Raw genomic sequence first — 8,406 nt, 5'->3', positions numbered from 1 at the left:
AGAGTCGGTCTTTTCACATAGTCCCATATTTCTTGGAGGCTTTGTTTGTTCCTTTTCATTCTTTTTTTTAGCGTGTCTTGTCGCTTTATTTCATTAAATTGATCTTCATTCTCTGATATCCTTTCTTCTGCTTGATCAATTTGGCTATTGATACTTCTGGATACTTCACAAAGTTCTTTAAAAAGTGTTTTTTAACTCCATCAGATCATTTATATTCTTCTCTAAACTGGTTATTCTAGATAGCAATTATTCTAATCTTTTTTCAAGGTTCTTAGCTTCCTTGCATTGGGTTAGAACATGCCCCTTTAGCTTGAAGGAGTTTGTTATTACCCACCTTCTGAAGCCTACTCTGTCAATTCATCAAACTCATTCTCCATCCAGTTTTGTTCTCTTGCTGGCAAGGAGTTGTGATCCTTTGGAGAAGAGACATTCTGGTTTTTGGAATTTTCAGCCTTTTTGCGCTGGTTTTTCCCCATCTTTCTGGATTTATCTTTGGTCTTTGAAGTCAGGGACCTTCAAATGGGGTCTCTGAGTAGACATCCTTTTTGTTGATGTTGATACTATTCCTTTCTGTTTGTTAGTTTTCCTTCTAACAGTCAGGCCCCTCTGCTGCAGGTCTGCTGGAGTTTGCTGGAGGTCCACTCCAGACCCTGTTTGCCTGGGTATCACCAGCAGAGGCTGCAGAACTGAAAAGATTGCTGCCCGTTCCTTCCTCTGGAAGCTTCGTCCCAGAGGGGTACCTGCCAAATGCCAACCAGAGCTCTCCTGTATGAGGTGTCTGTTGGCCCCTATTGGGAAGTGTCTCCCAGTCAGGATACACAGGGGTCAGGGACCCAGTTGAGGAGGCACATTGTCCCTTATCAGAGCCCGAATACTGTGCTGTGATTAATGCTGTGCTGTGAGATCTGCTGCTCTCTTCAGAGCTGCCAGGCAGGGACGTTTAAGTCTGCTGAAGCTGCATCCACAACCGCTCCTTCCCCTCTGCTGCTCTGTCCCAGGGAGGTGGGAGTTTTATGTATAAGTCCCTGACTGGGACTGTTGCCTTTTTTTCAGAGATGCCCTGCCCAGCGAGGAGGGAATCTAGAGAGGCAGTCTGTCCATGGAGGCCTTGCTGAGCTGCAGTGGGCTCTGCCCAGTTTGAAATTCCTGGTGGCTTTGTTTACACTGTGAGGGTAAAACTGCCTACTCAAACCTCAGCAACGGTGGATGCCCTTCCCTCCACCAAGCTGGAGAGTCCCAGGTCGAGCTCAGACTGCTGTGCTGGCAGCGAGAATTTCAAGCCAGTGGATCTTAGCTTGCTAGGCTCCGTGGGGGTGGGACCTGCCGAGCCAGACCACTTGGCTCCCTGGCTTCAGCCCCTTTCCAGGGGAGTGAACAGTTCTGTCTCCCTGGCGTTCCAGGCGCACTGAGGTATGAAAAAAAACTCCTGCAGCTAGCTCGGTGTCTGCCCAAACAGCTGGCCAGTTTTGTGCTGTAAACCCAGGGCCCTGGTGGCATAGGCACTGGAGGGAATCTCCCGGTCTGTGGGTCATGAAGACTGTGGGAAAAGCGCAGTAGCTGGGCCGGAGTGCATGGTACAGTCCCTAATGGCTTCCCTTGGCTAGGAGAGGGAGTTCCCTGACCCCTTGTGCTTCCCGGGTGAGGCAATGCCCCACCCTGCTTCTGCTCACCCTCCTTGGGCTGCACCCACTGTCCAACCAGTCCCAGCGAGATGAACTGGATATCTCAGTTGGAAATGCAGATATCACCCACCTTCTGCATCGATCTCGCTGGAAGCTGCAGACCAGAGCTGTTCCTATTCAGCCATCTTGCCAGCAATCTCTCTCCACATGAATTTGAAGGTAAAAATATTAGCATGTAATAAAAGAGTCCATGGAGATATAGGACAGGATCCTTCTCTCTGCTTCTCAGAGCACTCAGGAGTAAACATTTGAGAAATGTTGCCACAATCACCAGAAATGTTCTGACATGGTCCTCTCACACCCACTACGAATCAAAGCTACTCACGTTCAGCAACACGCAGATTTCGTGATGCCACCTGGAGCTGCTCAAGCTACAGACTCCACAAAGCTCACTGCTGAAGTGGATGTTAGCTAGCAAGAAAAAGCAAACCAGAGGATTTACAGTCAGAAATTCTCAATTCAGATGTCACTCCTGTCACTTACAGGCTTTAAAGTGCTAGACAAAGCTTTTAGCCAGACCATGAGAGTGATCTGTCTGCAGCACCTGTCACCCTGTGGGTCCTCTGGGAGTATATGACTGATAGAGCTGACTAGGCAGATTTCTATTTCTTTCCACATGCTGCACAGGGATCTCACCAAAGCTGAGTCCTTCGTGGAAAAGTGAACACTCTGCAGGTAGAGGTGGTAAAAGTCCTTCTTGCTACAATCTTAAATCCAGTCATTTGAGTTCTCTAAGTTCAATTTTTTTCTGACGAAGAATGGAACGCATAATAACAATATCTCCCTAAGAGGACTATTTTGAGGATTAAATGAGGTAGTGCATGTGAAAACACTGTGTAAATAGACCTCTTCCTCTACAATAATAAGAATTGTTATTTTTGTTACAGCTCTTTTAGAATTTGTTTAGCAGGTTTTCCAGGAAAACCTCTCACTAAAAAAAATAAATAAAAAATAAAAAAATAGTTATTTTTATAATATTCTGCTTACAAACTGCTTTGTACCAAAGTTTTGTGTAAAGTTGGTTTCCATTAATACTTGGAACACTTAATTTTTTTTAACTGGTTCTAGGACACAGATATTTTCTCTCTTTAATCATACCAGAAGTAGACTGAAAAAAATACACTGCTATAAAATTCTTAGAGGAGTTTATAACATTGAGAACACATTCCCTAAACTCTGCTGAAGTTACAATTAAATTATCAAAACTTAGAAAAGTTAGAAAGTTAATACCAATTTACCATTTCTGCTTCTTGTGAAAATGGGGATTCTATGTAGCAAAGAGAATTTTTTTTTTTTTTTTGAGGTAGGCTCTCACTTTATTGCCCAAGCTGGATGCAGTGGTGGGATCATAGCTCACTGCAGCCTCGAATTCCTTGGATCAGGCAATCTTCCTGCCTCAGCCGCCCAAATAGCTGGGATTATAGGTGTGTGCCACCACTCCTGGCTTTTTTTTTTTTTTTTTTTTTTTTTATTGGTAGAGGTGGGGTCTTGGTATGTTACCCAGGCTTGTCTTGAACTCCTGGCCTCCCGCCTCAGCCTCCCAAAGCACTGGGATTACAGGCAGAAGCCACCATGACCAGTCAAAGAGGAGAATGTTTTTAATATATTCAGTGGGTTCTGGGAAGATGACAGTGGCAGCAGTATATTTTAAAATCCAAATCTCAACATAAAAACAGAGTAACTACCTAACAAAATAAAAAACCCACAGACAATATTTACAATGACTAGTTACCAGGCATCCGCACTGACGAATGAGGACAAACCACCAAACAGCCACAAGACCTGAATCATATCAGCAACTGAGCAGGAGAAAGCAAGCGGGGAAGCAATGAAACTTGACAGACTTTGACAGACTTAGAGTGAAGGAAGCCCAAAACAGCAACGACTTTTTACTGGGAAGCACGTGGGTAGGTCTTGCCCAACCCACAGACTATGAGTGCAAAAGGTCTGCTACAAAGACTGAGAGTGCTTAAGCAATCTAGACCTTATGACTTCTCTCTAGAAACGTGACCTGCCGGGGCTCCCTTCCAGGATTCCCTTCCTGGACAGCGTCACACTAAAGAGAAATGCCAAGTGGAATCAAAATTGAGCTGGACAGAGACAATGGATAACAGAACAACTGATAAAGGAGGCCCAGATAAAGGGGGAGGAGGGAACTGAACTAGGAAATCTCATAAGGCAAACTGAGTCTTTTTAATACATAAAAACAACAGAAGAGGGAGTTTGTGTGAAGTTAAAGAAGTTACCCAAAAATCATGAATCAGTCCTACTAACAGTTATGGAAAGCCACTTTCACGTAAAAATTTAAAACAGAAAAGTATTGAGGCCAAATCTCTTGCAGTTATTCCTAAGGGGAAAAACATGAGCAGAATAATCCCTCCACAAGAAAGACATGCTCAAAGAACAAACATAAACTATAACTTTCTATTTCAAAAGAAGGTAAAATACATTAAGAAAATGATGCAAGAAATGAAATGCAAACATTAATCCAAATTTTAAAAACTCATAATTGAGGTGGCAGAACTCAGGGGACAATTAGAAATAGAATGAAAATTCTTTCAGAAATGAAACTGTACTAGAAGAAACAGAATAGCAAACAAAACAAAACAAAACAAAACAAACTTTGCCCTAGGAGAAATAGAAGATTGAAAAAAGAAGAAAAAAAATTTAAATGAAAAAGAAATAAAGAAAAAGATTAAAAACCATTAGAGAGAAATTGACAAATACTGAAGACGGATGAAGAAGATTCAACCATAAATAACCAGAATCTCTGAAGAAGAAAAGTAAAATAAGGGGACAAAACAAATATTTAAAACTATAGTTGAAGAAAATTTTCCCTAAACAATAATATGAAACTATGTGTTGAAAAAGCATACTATGTAGCTGAGAATATTGACCTAGAACAACTAACACTAAGATGTATTTCTAGTAAGATGGATGAACTTAAAAAAAAAAGAAAATATTTCATTGGCTATGAAGTCAAAACCAGCAAGTGATTTGTAAGGGTAAGAAAATTAGATTACCATCATATTTTTTACAACAATACTTTATGCCAAAAGAAAACAGAGTAACATACTAAAGAGACTCAAGGACTACAATACGAACCAACATTAAAATGGTCAACTATAAAAGCCACTAAACAATATTTACAATGACTAGGTTACCAGGCATCCACACAAATGAGTGAAGACAAAAACTTTGAGAATATTGTTTTTTAGCCCTTCCTAAAGACTCTACTAGTCAATGAGTTTCAGATCATTAAAAGAGATATCAGCATGAGGACTGGTGGTATACATTAAAGACAATTACCTGAAACTAATAATAAGTGTGAGTTAAGAGAGAGCATAACATGTAAAGGCTACATTTGCACATGATGCAGATATAGCATTACTATTAAAAAATACAGTCAGAGAAGGGAGATCATATGAAAAAAAGTATTTGAAGCTGTTTTTTGTACTTATGCTGTTGTTGGTAGTATGTGTATTATTATTGTGATCCTGTTGTGCGTGTAATGTGGAATAAAGTTAATGAGTAATTATGAGATATTCTAATTTCATCTGCTATGGTTTGAATGTTTGTGTCCCCTCAAAATTTATATGTTGAAATCTTAACCCCTAAGGTATGGTATTAGGAGGTAAGGCCTTGGGGAGGTGATTAGGTCATGAGAGCAGAGCCCTCATGAATGGCATTAGTGCCCTTATAAAAGATGCACCAGGTAGCTTGTTCACCCCTTCCACCAGGTGAGGCTGTAGTAAGAAGGAGCCATCTATAAACTGGGAAACAGGCCCTCACTAGACATGGAATCTACTGGTATCTTGATCTTGGACTTCCCAGCCTTCAGATTTGTCAAAAATAAGTATCTGTTCTTTGTAAGCTATCCAGTTTATGGTATTTTGTTATAGCACCCCAAACAGACTAAGACACTGTCATCTACTGTATACCTGGGAACTAAGAATCTTGATATGGGGAAAAGAGATTGCAATGTAGTATAAAGAAAGCTAAGTAAAAAAACCCATAGTCCTGAATTTTCATTAGAAATATCAGTAGACACGTTTTCTAGTTCTGCTACTGAAAAGTTGCAGAAACAATAACTAACCAGGTAGAACCAAGCATTAATGCCTGGATTGTGGTCTTGAAATTTTATTTCCCAAAGGTTTTGCTTTGAAATCTAATTTGAGAGATATTAGAAATTTTTGGAGACATGACGGATTCCATGTCTAGGGAAGGAACCATATAAATGAGCCTGTAACATCTGCTATTAGATATCAAAGAAATTAGCAAAATTACTAGGATATGTCAAAAGGGCTCAGGAGCCAACTTGAAGAGAATCCTATTAGCCGAAGATAGGATAATTTGAGCTTCAGGAAAAAAAAGTAATAATTGCTATTCATTGAAATCTTATTAAATATACAGAAATCAATGAGTTCATGATAATATTATTCAAAAAAAACAAAGAACTGTTCAGCTTCAGAGGATGAAAAGGAACCAATTAATTATCTTGAAAACTGGTAAATTAGGGGAAAAGAACCAATCACTTATTCTGCCTTTTCTACATGAACTGCAGCACTGGGTAGCCGAATGGTAGAGGAGGAGATCCATCTCCTTATAAAAGTATTCCAACTAATACATGAAAAAGAAATCATGGAATTTGAGTGTCAACATTTTGCAACCTCCAATGAATTAGTGGATCTAGATATCAATAGTTCCTAATGTCACAAAAAGAGAGTTGACCAGACATTTTATGCCTCCTAATGAAAGAACACACACAAAACCTATAGCCTCACTGAAAGGAATAAAACCCAAGTCTGCAGAAGCCTTTGAATCCAGTTGCCACTTTTCAGGAAATACAGAGAACACAGGTACATGCCAAACTGTACCATAAGTGTGAAAACAGTGATACCCAGCTGTGGGAAACTACATATCAAACAGCTCTAGTTTTTCAATAGATATATCATGAGGAAAAGAGAAAGTGGAAGGGTGAACAGGTAGATATGAGAGACTTAAGAGACAACCAAAACAATTATTAATGGGCAAAAATACAGTGTCTATGGATGTACACTTGGTTCATACAACTATAAACAAACACATGAAAGTGATTATTATGAAAACCAGGATGGTGGATATTTTTGGAGGAGGGAGAGGTTTGAATACATGGAGAGCTGGAGTAGCTGGAAAATTCTACTTCTTGATTTGGGTGATGGCTACCAGAATGTTTACTGTATAATAACCCATTAGAGCACACTTTTATTTTGGTATAGCTTTCTAAATCTGTTTTACTTCAGGATAGATATAAAGATTAAGAGTAATAAAAATCTGTTTAACATAAAAGATTGCTGTCACAACAAAGAGAATTTTAACAAGATTCTCTCATTGGTATTACTCAAGATTGAGAGTACCTATAATATTTTCAGTGCTTATTACATACAGCAAAAAGTAGAAAGAGGGAAAACTAGGAAAAGGCAAGAATCAGGTGAAACAGTGAAATGGAGGGGAAGAAGAGTAACCTCTAAATCTTAAAACAAATCCAAGAAAATTAGTGTGTTTAGATGAGCTGTTTGCCCTAAAGTGGGCTTAGATTTTACATAGAGGAATATATATTTATGAAGCCCTTATTACTTAGAAGGGCTGGCCCTTTGAACCTCAGGGTATAAAATTTTCCTTGGCCTGTTCTAACCTTGCTTTAATTATTGCTAAATAAGTTAAGAGGGTTAAAATTTAAATGGATTGTTTTAAATATTAGCGTCAGGCAAATTATCTTTAAGTGAAAAGAAAAAAAAAAAGGAGTGCCATCAGAATCCTAATGCCAAGATATATGAACATGCATTTCCAGGGACACACCCACAATGTGGTTAGGAGAGACAAATTCTAACCTGCAGAATGCATGCCTGAAAAAGGAGTCTACATCCTCCCTCTTTCCTTCTATTTGCTCCACTGTCTTAATGGCTTGTCCTGCCTGTCATTCCAATTGGCAAGTGACCTAGATAACTGAGCTTTCTCACACTGGACCATCTGGATTAGTCACTGCTCTTTCCACCCTACCTCTCCTTTTTTATCTCCTCTTTCTTTTTCTGCCGTTCCTATCATCTTTTCCTTACTTTCCTCATGATAACCCATCCTCCTTTGTCTAACTTTTCTTCTTTTATTTTAAGAATAAAAAGTTTTGTGGATGGGCATGGTGGCTCACGCCTGTAATCCTAGCACTTTGGGAGGCCAAGGTGGGCAGATCACCTGAGGTCAGGAGTTTGAGACTAGCTTGGCCAACATGGTGAAACCCCATCACTACTAAAAAAATACAAAAAAAAAAAAAAAAAAAAATTAGCTAGACGTGGTGGCGTGCACTGTAGTCCCAGCTACTCAGGAGGCTGAAGCACGAAAATTGCTTGAACCCAGGAGGCAGAGGCTGCAGTGAGCCGAGATGGCACCACTGCACTCCAGCCTGGGCAACAGAGCAAAACTCCATCTCAAAAACAAAAGAATAAAAAGTATTTGCAATTTTGCTGTTTAGGAAATTGAATGATTTAAAATAAAGATGTTATCTCAATCTATTCAACAGGATTAATAGAGGAAAAAATACGTAATTGGTATAGAAACAACTCCCATTTTGAGTCAGTGTGTATATTTCAAAATAGAAAACACATTTGTCAAAGTTTAGAATAATGAATAAAACTCATTTATTAAGTCACCATAAAATTTCAGATTACCATTTTCACACATTTATGAAGGC

At 39.4% G+C, this 8,406-nt stretch overlaps 1 pseudogene; it reads left to right on the top strand.

Annotated features, from left to right (window-relative positions):
* Window positions 1–2,558: 2,558 nt before the first annotated feature.
* LOC116269285 lies at window positions 2,559–2,611 on the top strand (annotated as a pseudogene).
* The last annotated feature ends 5,795 nt before the right edge of the window (window positions 2,612–8,406 follow it).

This window comes from Papio anubis, chromosome 10 (genome assembly GCF_008728515.1).
Source record: "Papio anubis isolate 15944 chromosome 10, Panubis1.0, whole genome shotgun sequence".
Classification (NCBI taxonomy): domain Eukaryota; kingdom Metazoa; phylum Chordata; class Mammalia; order Primates; family Cercopithecidae; genus Papio; species Papio anubis.
The sequence above is the reverse complement of the archived record's forward strand: the minus strand, read 5'-3'. Positions and strand labels throughout refer to the sequence as shown.